The sequence below is a fragment of the Monodelphis domestica genome, chromosome 3, assembly GCF_027887165.1.
Source record: "Monodelphis domestica isolate mMonDom1 chromosome 3, mMonDom1.pri, whole genome shotgun sequence".
Lineage (NCBI taxonomy): Eukaryota > Metazoa > Chordata > Mammalia > Didelphimorphia > Didelphidae > Monodelphis > Monodelphis domestica.
In genome coordinates, this window is record NC_077229.1 from 306,311,726 (window position 1) to 306,324,873 (window position 13,148).

The 13,148-nt window shown below is 37.4% G+C and overlaps 1 long non-coding RNA gene across 1 annotated transcript; it reads left to right on the forward strand.

The window, feature by feature from the left end:
• Nucleotides 1–275: 275 nt before the first annotated feature.
• LOC107652102 (uncharacterized) lies at nucleotides 276–4,938 on the forward strand. The gene is made up of 4 exons (XR_001629539.2): nucleotides 276–359; nucleotides 1,047–1,137; nucleotides 3,280–3,363; nucleotides 3,692–4,938. It is a non-coding gene; the product is annotated as an uncharacterized LOC107652102 (long non-coding RNA).
• The last annotated feature ends 8,210 nt before the right edge of the window (nucleotides 4,939–13,148 follow it).

A 13,148-nucleotide genomic window follows, 5' to 3' on the forward strand; every position in this document is an offset into this window, starting at 1 on the left:
ACAAACTAGTCCTTCATGTGTATTCAGATACTGACACATCCAATAAAATTGTCAGTGCTTAAGAGCAGATGACCACAGCTTCATTACTTCATACTTAGATGATTATGATATTATGATTATATTGATATGACATTATGATATGTCACTGTTATGGTAGAAATATCAGAAATAGAAATGAATTTAAGTGTAGTTAAAAGTTGGTTTGCAGAGGCTAGTATGACCGCATGCTGAGAACTCTAGATAAGATTCTGGAATGTGTTAGGGGAAATTTTGACAGTACAAGGACCAACTGTGCCTTTCCTGTCTTGGAGCTGAGAGAGGAAGGATCTGATCTCTGCTGATCCTGTTTCACTAAGCCTGTGAGTGAGAGAAGGGAAACTTTTTTACTTCTTTTGAGAGTACATTTCCTCACAAGAAGAAATATATCTGAAGAAGACCTTACATACTCTCAACCCTGACAAAGAACATCATGGCCAGAGGCAGTTGCTGGTGTAAGGGCTGAGGGTCAACCTCAGACCTGGCACAGCTGGGGTGAACTCCAACATCTAGAGTTCATCTACTCCATCTTGAAACCTGTCACATACTGATAAACCAACAACAGAGAATTTTTAGTGTCAGGAAGAATAGAGAGGGCTTTGGGATATTAGCCAGAAGCAAGGAGGTGTCAGGGAGGATCAAGAAACAGAAGCCTCCATCTTGCCATGGATTTAGTGGGAAGTGGGAAGTAAGAGATTTAGAGATTAGGGCATCCTCATTCCTAAATCCTTCCTCCCTCCCTTTTATTTACCAATAAACTTGTTAGTTTTTACAACAACTGTTTGGAAGACTTAGTTGTGCTCTGGCCCAGTGTAGTTAGGCTCAACTGCTTTACTGCACTAAAAAGGGACTGAGGTATCATCCACATACCTCAGTGTACCTTACTATTTCATCTTCTAACCAATATCTCTGACTAACCTTTTTTTCTATCAGTATGTCCTTTATGTAGCTCCCAGATTTATATTTCCTATATACTGGTTTATTCTTTAATTTATTCAAATATCATTTAGCAAAGGAGATCCTGTGAAATGAGTACCAGAGGTAGAGGCTACCTGGATCTTTCTGGTTGGAGTTTATTAGCAGCAAGGAGACAGATCCCAGGTAATGGTTCAGTATTCTTGGATAAAATAATCATCAATGAAAAGATTACTCTAAGCCTACCTGGAAGTTTACCAGAAGACACAAACTAGGCATTTTTTAGACAAAGTAGAACCAAGGTGAGACATAAAACAAAATTGCTTTATCTTCCAATGACATATCAGTTTTCTGAAAGGTTGTAATCATAGTTATCAGTGAACATTGTGAATTTTTTGTGCCTTTTGTATTTTTTTTTGTATATAGGAAATAAATATCTGTCCCATACCTGATTTACATTTTGTATTGAGTACATTTCTACACTCTCACTTGGGTGAGATCATAAGAATAAGCCACAATCAAAACTAAAGGCATGTTTTCCCCCCCCAGGGGACCAGAATGGGGGGGGGGGGGGAATGAAACAAATCTGAGTGTGAGAACTAGGATTCTTCATTATGCATTGTATTCATTTTTCATTTTCTACTATAAAACATCAATTTGACCTCTGTTTGATTCAATATATATATATCTGAAGCTCAGATTTAATTTTGTAGCAAAAGATAATTAAAAACATTTCAATCAGTGAGTTTAATAAGTTACATTTTTTTCAACTCTAGAGGTTGGGTAAAATTGAAGTTTCTATTATCTTAAATAAAAACCGAAAGGATGTCAATTTAATGACTTATTCCGAGGTTGCTGGAGAACTCTAGGAACCATATAGGAGAAAGTAGCCTTTCTCAGAGTACACTGAGATCTCACTCCAGAGAATTCTTACTCTCTAACTGGAGGCATTACCAGGAGCCATTCATAGTTCATAACTACGATTTCTGAGTTTCAAAAAGTTGTAGCCAGGGGAACTGCATCCCCCAGTGTGACTCAAAGGTCCAGCTCTACTATTTCCCTGCTTGGGATTGGTCTTTTATTGGACCAATCCTGTGCTAGGGAGGGGCCATGCCCCTTACTTCCAAGCACAGGCTTGGTCTATATAAGGGCCAATACCCTGCCTACCAGGGAACTTTGAATCAGAGAGGCTAGTCAGGTTTAGGCTACTAGAACTCTGGTTTTCTTTCAGTAAAAGTTTTAAAAAAGAAAGAGCTTTTATTTTAATCATTTCAGATCCCAAGAGGTAACATTATTATGGACTTGGGGATTTTTAAATATGCTTCATCAAACCATTAGCCTAATTTAGTAAGGCCTAGGACAAGTCTGTGGGTCTGTAGCCTTCTCCCCCCACCACCATAATATATTACAACACTTAAAAATAGAAAATTAACTTTTTGGTTCTATTTAAAAGGACTTTAAAATATTTTTTCTATCCTATAAAGCGTTATATGAACTGATACAAAGTGAAGTGAGCAGAACCAGAAAAATGTACACAGTAACAGCAATATTTTTGATGGACAACTATAAATGATATAGTTATTCTCAGCATCTAAGACAATCTCAGAAACTCATGATGAAAAATGCCATCTGCCTTCAAAGAAAGAACTAATAGGGTTTGAATGCAGACCAAAACATGGTTTCACTTTCTTTTTATTTAATTTGAGATCTCTTCCACAAAATGACTAATATGGAAAAATATTTTACATGTTTCCACATGTAAAGTCTACATTAGATTGCTTACCATCTCAGGGAGGGGGGAGAGATAGAAGAGAATGATAAAGGGAAGATGGGAAGAAGAGAGAGAATTTGGAGCTCAAAAAAATTTTAAATGAATGTTAAAATTATTTTTAAAAGTAATCAGGGTAAAATAAGATATTATTTTTAAAAATAAAAATATTTTCTTTTCCTTTTTGTACACCTCTTTCTATTGTCTCTCATACTCCAGCCTCCCACATGCCACTACTCTGAGCTTTAGGGATTTCACTTAGGATGACAAGAAGAAGTAAAGAAAGAGATTTAGCTATGACAAGAGGGAACTACATGAAAGGTTAGGGTCAAAGCATTAATTGTTAATTTTCTGGTTACATCTCTAAGATTATAAATGGCAGGAAAGGTGCCAATCTGCAGAGAGAAAGGGAGCTTCCTTGCCTAGGCTTTCCCTATATAAATGAAATCACAGGTCTATTCCCTATCCCTATGTGCAAGGTACTCATGATGCTGTTGTTGTTCAGTCCTTTTCATTCATGTCTGATTCTTCATCTTCTCATTTTGGAACTTTCTTGGCAGAGATACTTCTCCAGCTTATTTTACAAATGAGGAAACTGAAGCAAACAGGATAAAGTGATTTGCCCAAAATTACACAGCTACTAAGTAAGTATCTGAGGTCAGATTTGAACTCATGAAATGAATCTTTTTGATTCAAACTCAGTATTCTATCTGTTCTGCCACTCAGCAACCCCATGATATTAAAAAAAAAAATCAAAATATTCCTTGCCTTCAGGAACCTTATGTTCTACTATCCAGCTTTAGTAATGTAATTTCCCAAAGAGCTGCACTCTATCAAACTTTTTTTACTTGTTAAAGCAACAACAGCAAAATCACACACACACACACACACACACACACACACACACACACACAACCAAATTTTCTAATGATTAAGAGCTGATGCTCTCATTTCTGGGATTTTTTTTTTAAGGAGAAGAAACTGGCTCATCTACTAGATAATATCCTTCAGTCGAAAGAACCTTCATGTTTCTGGGAAACCGCTCTCCAAGGAATCTAGATTTGGATAACAAATTGGTCATTCAATAGCCACTGATTCAAATGTCCCAAAGTTAGGTAGTAAAAGAGGTTGATAGCATGGTAGCAAATCTTTAGAGAGATAATGCAAAAGAAATCAATTTCCTAAAAATAAAACAGCTGCTACAGCCCATTGGTTCTTTATATATACTTTTTTTATTATGCTATGAAGGTACAATGCCTCGTATATTTATAAGCCATCTGGTTACATTTCTTTCAAAATGCTAATAGCGCCTAATGTTTGGAAAGTTGAAGCCCTGATATTTGCCAAGCTATCTTAAGGCTATTTTGAGGAGGCTTTGTAAGTCTGTCCACAGTACAATACCCTCAATAAGCTCATTTCTCTCCATCTGGACTGGAAATCCTAAAGTGGAGAAGAGCCCATTTCTACCTCCTTTTCAGCTTCTTTGTGGTGACCAATGTAGCCAAACATGACAACAGAGAAAAGTCTTTTCTAAGTGCCAAACTTTTATAGAGTGGAGAGACAGAGAAACAGACAAAGAAATAGAGAGACAGAGAGATAGAGAGACAGAGAGAAACAGAGACAGAGAGAGACACACAGAGAGAGAAACAGAGAGACGTGGGAGCAGTTCTGAATAAAGCTAGGATCACTATTAGATTCTCTGCAGCAGTACTTTCCTTCTCATCTTTTCCCTCTCTTTGCCACACATAGTTAATGCCCTCAGATATAGTTGTATAATGGGAGAAGCATGTAGATAGAGGGAGTAAGAAGGGAAATTGTAGTGGGTGAGAGAAGGCTGGATAAAGTGAAGAGGAGATGATAATGTAGGAGGTATTCTCCACTGGCCTTCATCTACCCTAATCTTCATCCTCTCCAGTAATCTTCTTGTCATTCACCACATTATTGTGCTCTTCAGACCTTCAGTTGGGAACATAAGGGTGACCCTTAGGCTAAGCTATATTGACTGGTGAGAGAATGAATAGTAAACTCACACAAGTCATAGCTGGCTTCTGACCAGGCCAATCCATGGCCATACCCTTTCCAATAACTCACCCATCTACCCTGAAGTTTCTGTCCTCCCCTCTTCTTTCAGGTTGCCTCTATTTCACATCCCTGGAAAGAGCATATCAATCTATTCATCAATGGTGATATTCATAATACACTGGCTCCCTAGACCAAAACATTCCTCTCTGGTCAACACGTTGCCCTATATGGGTTGTCCTCCTCTATCAAACTCAAAGCTCCTTGAGGGCAAGGATGGTTTTACTTCCATATTCTGCACTAAATAAATGCTTTTCATTCATCCATTTCTTCCTACACTGTGAATTCATTAATACCTTCAACTTTTGCAAGATGGAGGAGAAGAGAAAAGATAGGAGAGTCTGAGAAGGATAGAAATAAGGTTCACTGCTTGTTGATGAGGTCGAAAGTATCAGCAGGGATTCTCAATCATAACTTGCCCATGGCCATTTTAAAAATGTTCGAAAAGATTTGCAGTTTTAAATAGCTCTGAAAAGTGTGCTGAGTATTGAATTTATGTTTATAGAAGCAATTGCCTTTAGATTAGGAAGTGATTTTACTCCTGGCTAAAATCTTTCCCTTTCTCAAAAGGAATATTTGGAATAAGCTTTGGGGAAGGGTTCCAAATGGTAATGATGCAGTTTATTTCATAATTTGAAAAGCTGTTAAGATTTTCAACCTGTCCAACTAAGCTCAGTCCTGAGGCTTGCAGATCAGACAGCTGTCATTTGTCTAAAATGAAATCTTGTCATCCAAAGAATCTGTATAGATGTTTGAAATACTGGTGGGCATCTGGGATCTTCCTGTCAGATGCTTTTTTCTAAGGCTGAATAGAAAAAGAAGGAAAGGGTATCCTGGTCAGTCTATCCTACAGGTAGAAACTGAGTGTATATTCTCCAAAAGCAGTCAACCATAAATTTTTCAGATTAGAAGACCATTTAAACTCTTTAAAGAAAGATAAGAGTCTGGGATTTCTTCTCTCTTTTTTTTTAACCCAATCAATTGTGCCTAGCACACATAGCAAGTACTTAGTAAATGCTCAGCTATCAGATGTTTACATTTAAATTGTCCTGCTTATCAGTGCATAAAATAGGATGCATTATTATGCCAATTCTACCACTCCCAGGGGCTTCTTGGAACTTTTCACACATGACAAATCCACCCCCTGCCAAGTAAGTGGGAGGAAACTTATAAGTGTTGAGGAATTTCTAGACCACATCAGTGGCTCTGACTCTGGCTCTGGGGGGAATGGAAGCTCTCCTGGGTTTGTGGCACCAGAGGAGAAGTAATAGTCCATCATATTTGGATTTGTTTGCTGTTCATTGAAAGCCCTGGGAAGAAGTTCATACAGGATGATCTTTACAGAAAGAGGAAAGGGTTCTTTGTTTGTTTATTAAGACACATTTTTTACTTTGGTTGCATCTTCCATTGAAGATTTATAGAGATGCAAACCAGGATGGCCCAAGAGGAGATGAAGACAGGTTAAGTAAGGTCTGCACTGGAGGAGGGAGAGCCAGGACCCATGAATACCCCAGCTCTCTCAAAGCCACAGAGTAGGAGAATATGATGACTTTGTTTAGCTACATATTGCAAAAGAAATATTGTAGCTTTTTTTCTTTCTTTTTTTTTTACTAAAAATTCTATTTTATCCCCTTGGACATATGGTAGATATGCATCTCCTCCAAGTGACTTAAAGTATAAACAAGTCAGTATCTGTTAACTGAGCTGGCACAGTAGATAGAGTGCTGGGCCTGGAGCCTGAAGACTCTTCTTTCTAAATTCAAATCTCAGACTTAGTTGATGATGATATGTTCATTCATTTTCAATTATGTCTGATTCTTTTTTTTTTTAACCCTTCCTTTCTATCTTAGAATCAATACTGTGTATTGGTTTCAAGGCAGAAATGTGGTAAGGGCTAGGCAATGGGGGTCAAGTGACTTGCCCAGGGTCACACAGCTAAGAAGGGTCTGAGGTCAAATTTGAACCCAGGACCTCCCATCTATAGCCCTGACTCAAGCTACTGAGCCACCCAGAAATCCCCAATTGTGTCTGATTCTTTTGTGACCCCATTTGGGGTTTTCTTGGCAAAAATACTGTAGTGATTTGCCATTTCCTTCTCCAACTCATTTTATAGATTGAGGGAACTGAGGCAAACAGGGTAAGTGACTTTCCCAGAGTCGTATAACTGGTAAGTGACTAAGAATGAATATGAGCTCAGATCTTCCTGACTCCACACCTGACACTATCCACTGTACCACCTTACTACTCTGTAGGATTTGTAGTTCATGCCATTTGAGGATCCATTGAAGAAAATGAGGATGAAGGGAAAGCTGGGTGGCTCAGTGGACTGAGAGTCAGGCCTGAGGACAGGAGGTCCTGGGTTCGAATATGGACTCAGATACTTCTAGCTGTGTGGCCTTGGGTGAGTCCCCTAATCCTCATTGCTAGCCCTTACCACTATTTTGCCTTGGAACCAATACTTAGTATTGATTTTAATATGGAAGCTAAGGGCATTAAAAGGAGAGGGGGAAGAAATTAAGGATATTTTAGGCTTTGGAAGAGACCTTGAATAAATGTTAGTTGTCTTTACCTATTTGAAGGGCTGTCGCATGGATGATGGAATAGATTTGTTCTTTTTTCGCCCCACAGTGCAGAATTATACGCAATGAATGAAAATGATGAATTAGGCTTCATATAAAGAAAAACTTCCTAACAATTAGTGTCACCCCAAAATCTTAGGTATGTCATCAAAGGAATTATTACTGATGTTGAATGATGTCTGAGGCCCCTTTCCATGACCTCTGAGACCCCTTTCGAATCTGAGATGTTGTAATGCTATGATTTTAGAGAATATGAAGTCAGTAGTCAGAGGGTATCTCTGTTGCTTTAAGATGACAGCTTGTTTGAAGATTTATTTATGACTTAAAGATAAACTTTGATATAAACCTCAGTGTTCTCCAAATCACTAGGGCTTGGGTAGTTGGGCTGTATTTAAGAAAATCTAATCATTTTATAAAAGGGCATGCCTGGGGCTGGGAAAGGGGAATAGCTGTAAAATAGGTGAAGTTTGCTTCCATGGACTTTTTACCTATATTTTACATTCTCTGATCCCCATTTTCAGAATCCCTTCTCCCATCTCACTCCCAGAGACAAAATTGTTTGGTATTTCCCTTTTATCCCTTGCTACACCTGTCGTGCCATGACTCAAGGACTCATCACTAGTTCTCTCTTTCCTCCCGTCCAAACTAACTCTTTCTAGGTCTCCTTCCCTTTAGGCACTTACTAAGTGCCCAGTTAATTTCTAACCAATCATTTGATATTACTATACTGAATTGTAGCTTATAAATTATGAATGTATTCCCTCATCACAAAGATTTGAATATCTTAAATGTATATCTTAACTTAAATTTCTTCTATGCGTCACCAGTCTCTCTTTAACTGGTTCCTTTTCATTTGCCTGAAATAAATGCATTTACTGAATCCCACATTCTTTACAAAGACTTCCCTTCACCCTTCTACCATAACTAGATACCATCTCTTCTCTTTCTTCTCCACTACTAAATTTCTTGAAAAAATTATTTACACGTTATGTTTCCACTTCCTTTGTACACATTCTCTCCTCAATGTGGAAGTTAACTTCTACAAACTACTGAAACTTCTGTCATTGGTGGCATCCTCGTTGTCATATTAAATAGCTTATTTTTCTTTTCTTATCTACTTTAACCTCTCTGCATCATTGGACAAAACTGACCACTTCAATATATTCTTCCTTCTGCATACTCTTTTTTCTCTTGTTTTTTGAGACCTTTACCTCTTTCCTTAGGGCAGCTAGGTGGCACAATAGATAGTCTGGACTCAGGAGAACCTGAATTTAAATCTGGCCCTGGACACCAACTATCTGTGTGACTCTGGGAAAGTCACTTAACCCTTTTTGCCTCAGTTTCCTCATCTATAAAATGAGCTAGAGGGGGCAACTGGGTAGCTCAGTGGATTGAGAGCCAAGCCTAGAGAAGGGAGGTCCTAGGTTCAAATATGGCCTCAGACACTTACCAGCTGTGTGACCTTGTGCAAGTCACCTGACCCCCATTGCCTAGCCTTTATCACTCTTCTGCCTTGGAGCCAATACACAGTATTGACTCCAAGATGGAAGGTAATAAAATAAAAATAAAATAAATATATAATAAAGTATAATGTATATAATATTATATATTACATATATAATATATAATATATATATATAAAATAAATATATAATAAAAAATAAAATAAAATGAGCTAGAACCGAAATGTCAAAGCACTTCAGTATCTTTGCCAAGAAAAACCCAGATGGGGTCACAAAGAATTGGACATAACTGAAATAACTGAACAACAACAAAATCTCTTTCCTTATTTGATTGTTCTCTCCTTACTCATGCTCTCCCTTTACAGTGGGTAGGTCCCATGTTTCTGTCATTTGGTTTTCTTCTCCCTTTCCACATTCTTTCTCTTGAAAATCCCATTCATCTTTCTGTTTCAATGAGTGTTTCTCTATAGATTACTCCCACATCGGTACCTCTATCCCTACCTTTTCTTCTGAGCTCCACACCAGCATCTCACTCGCCAGTAGGACATCACCTCTTCACTGTCCCATTGGCACATCAGACTCAACATGTGTATGTTCCTCTTTCTGACTTCACTGTTTCTATATGTGGTTCCACCATTCATTCCCTTGGTTTTAGTTGTTGACATTTCCCTTTCCCTCGCATTTTATATCCAATCAGACACTAAAGGTCTGCTGAATTCTTCCACTACACTATCCCTACCACCTGTCTATTCCTTTTTTTCCCTGGCACAGCCATCACTCTGGTAGAAGCCTTTATTACCACCCACCTGTATTTCAGTAGATTGCTAATGTATTTTCCTGCCTTTCTTCCTTCCCTGCTTCAATCTATTCCATAACTTTTCCAGACCAACCATCCATATTTATATATATGGTTATGCCCCTCCTATTAGATTATAAGATCCAAGAAGAGTCTCCTGGGCTGTGCTATCTTTCAACTTTGATCCCTAGGATCTAACGCAGTACCCTGCATATAGTATGTGCTTAATAAACTGAATTCAGCTCTTTTGCAGCATAGTCAGTTTTGCATCTTCCCACTAAAATGTAAGTTCAATGGAGATATGCTTTACCTAAACTTTTTATCTCACCCAGCACAGTGCACTGTTCATAGTAGAACATAGTATGTGTTCCTTCCATTGAAACTGTCTATGCTATGTAATTTCATTTATTAAAGTTATATGGAGTAACAGAAAATGGTAAATTAAACTGAGTAATCACAAGGAAAAAATTATATGCCTCTCCCCTGCCCATGCTCCATACACTTGCATATGGGAACACTTCCTTTAATGTTGGCTCTGAGGAAAAGTAACCAAGCAGAGGTACTTGGGGCATGCCACATCTGATTAGACCACCGTATAACAATCCACTGGCCTGGGACAGAAGAGACTAGAAGTTGTAGACCTGTAGTCCTTTTGTGACCGTGAGTCCGTCTATGCGTGTGGACATAAAGTCCTAACTTTTTCCCATCAGTGACTCACAGTTTCTTCTCTCACAGTATGACTTAACCTCATAAAAATTCATAATCTTCTAGGCTCCTGTGGTCCTCATTCCCAGGTTCTCTCCCAACTCCACATGACCCAGAAGGATCACTCACTCTCATGTAGATTAAATAAATGAATTGAAAGAAATTAGAAGTGAAAGGTACCGCATTAAAACCCACCAAGGTTTGAGTACGTCGCAGCTGCTTATGTTAATCTGAACTTTTCAACTTCCCCCCTCCTCTTCTTGAACTTTGTCTTTTACTGTCATCAATGAGACAAGCGTATCCCCAAAGGCTTTCATTACAAGCATGATTGGCTGGAGAATCATGACTAGATGGCCTCACCATTTCAATTCACCATGTCCCATTGCATAGTTAATGATAATCATCCTTTCCAGCTCTCTAGGAATGGTCTTCATTTTTTGGCCAATCACCAGGCAAAAGTCTGATGCTTCCCAGAGGGCTTATTACCAGAGGGACCACTGCTGCCCTGCTACCACTGCCTTCTGCCTCCCCACCAGCAACTACTAACTCTACTTGGCTATGAACCATTTCTGCCTTCCTTTGGCACTCCAGGGACTCTGGTATGCTGCCAAATTCCAACAGAGCTCATGACCTTCCTTGGACCTCTGGTTTAATCCTTGATATCTTTAATACTCTTTTTTTTTTCACTCCTACTGACATCACTCTTGGTGCCCTTTAGAAAAATTAAGTAGGGAATGACTGGTACCTGTAGCTGAGAAGGAGTGGTTGTACAGATGTCACTTTTATATTATGATAAATTGAGAGTTACTAAATATATCATACAGTAATGATCATTCTTCAAAATAATCCTTTCAATTTGCATTTCTTCTCAACCCTGGCTACAGGATTATTATCCAGTTTACCAACTAAGATATTGAAAATCAAAAAGATTAAGTCATTCATCCATGGAAACACGTTTAACAAATCTTTAGCAAACAAATTGTGGCACATGATTATGATGGAATACTACCGCACCACCAGAAATAATAAGAATAGATTAATTTTTTTAAATATGGAAAGATAGTTTCATATACTTCCTGCCTCTGTGACCCTGGGAAAGTCACTTAACCACATTTGTCTAGATCTTACCACTCTGCCTTGGAACCAATACTTTTATTGATTCTAAGATGGAAGGTAAGGGTTTGGGTGTTTGTTTTTTTTTTAAATGGAAAGGCATACATGAAATTATGAAGAATAAAATGAGCAGAACTCAGATAACATTATATGCAGCGACAGAAATATTGCTTGAAGAATGCTTTATGTATATCTACCTTTAGAGAAAGAACAGATAAACAGAAACAAAAAAGACAGTTTTATATATATGCATATCTTTTTGTCAAATGATGCTTTCTTTAGTATGGAGAGGGAAAGGAGAGAAGGAGCTACTTGGGAATTTTAATATAACAAACTAATTAATTAAAAAAAGCAAATGACAGAGCTGACACTTAAACCTAATTCCTCTGAATCCAAATACTGTATGTTTTTCATTATACCTTATTTTCCATTTGATGATTCAAAATCTCCTTAAAAACTTGCAATCCATCCAGGTCATCATTACATATATCCACCATTTTATATTACAAAGCTTTAGAAAAACTTAGGATATTGTCTTGCATTTGTTACTTTTTAGGAAGCATGCTTATAAAAAAAATTCCTTCCTGTCTGTTTGTGAATCTACCATTTGCATATTTCATAAATAGGAGAGGTTGAAACACATTCATCACATACAAATCTGTTCATTCAAATGCTCTGGGTATTTGGATTTCAGTAAAATAGCAATTTGCTATATACCATAATATATTGTTCTGTGTCCAAATTCATATGACTAGATTTATTATTATTTAATGATTAAGGAGATGCTATCCAATTAAGAGTAGTTGAGCATTTCAATTTCAACTATAATGTGTTATTTACATTTGACTCACTTATTGCTTTTTGGAATTCACATATGATTTATTTATTCATAGCCAATCACAAAGCATTTTATCTGGAAAACTCCCTTCACCTCAGAAGAAGCAGAGGTTTAGTTTAAATATCGTCATTGAGTGAAAATGGACTCTATATCAAGAAACAAAGTTTCTTCCCAAAATATTTGATTCATTTGCCACATTCATTTCTTAAATTGAAAACAGATGAGATTGAATTCAATCCTACTATTCTGGGAATTCTGGCCCAAACTAGTTTTGAAACTATCCTTCTATATTTATGCATAAACTATCCCAACTCTTTATTTCTCTAATGGAATGGCATTTTAGTCATGATATTGTCTTTAAATTAAACAATAACAACTCTACCTCTCAAGGGCTTGTATTCTAAGTTTATTAACCGATAGGATCAAAATTTGTCTTCTCTGTTGCTAATCTATAATAAATAAATAATTAATAAACTCATGACAAATGACTTTTATGGCCTTTTTAAATATAACATTTGATTATCAATTACATGGGCATATCTCATGGGCACAAAAGGTGACCATGAAAACTGCTGGGTTAAAATACAGCTAATCCTTTCAAGATTAAAAACTACTAATATCTGTCTACATCATTTTGAAGAATGTTATATCTTTCCTTTCTCTAGCCTCCCAGAAGAGATGCCCATAGAGCAAATTGTAATTGGTGCCCAAAAGACATTGAAGCTACTAATAGGTCATCAGTGGAAATAGCAGTATAGTTCAATGGGAAGAGCACTTAATTTGGAGTCACAGGTCCTGAGTTCAAATCCTAATTCTTTAACTTACCACCTGTGTGATCTGGAACAAAACACTTAAC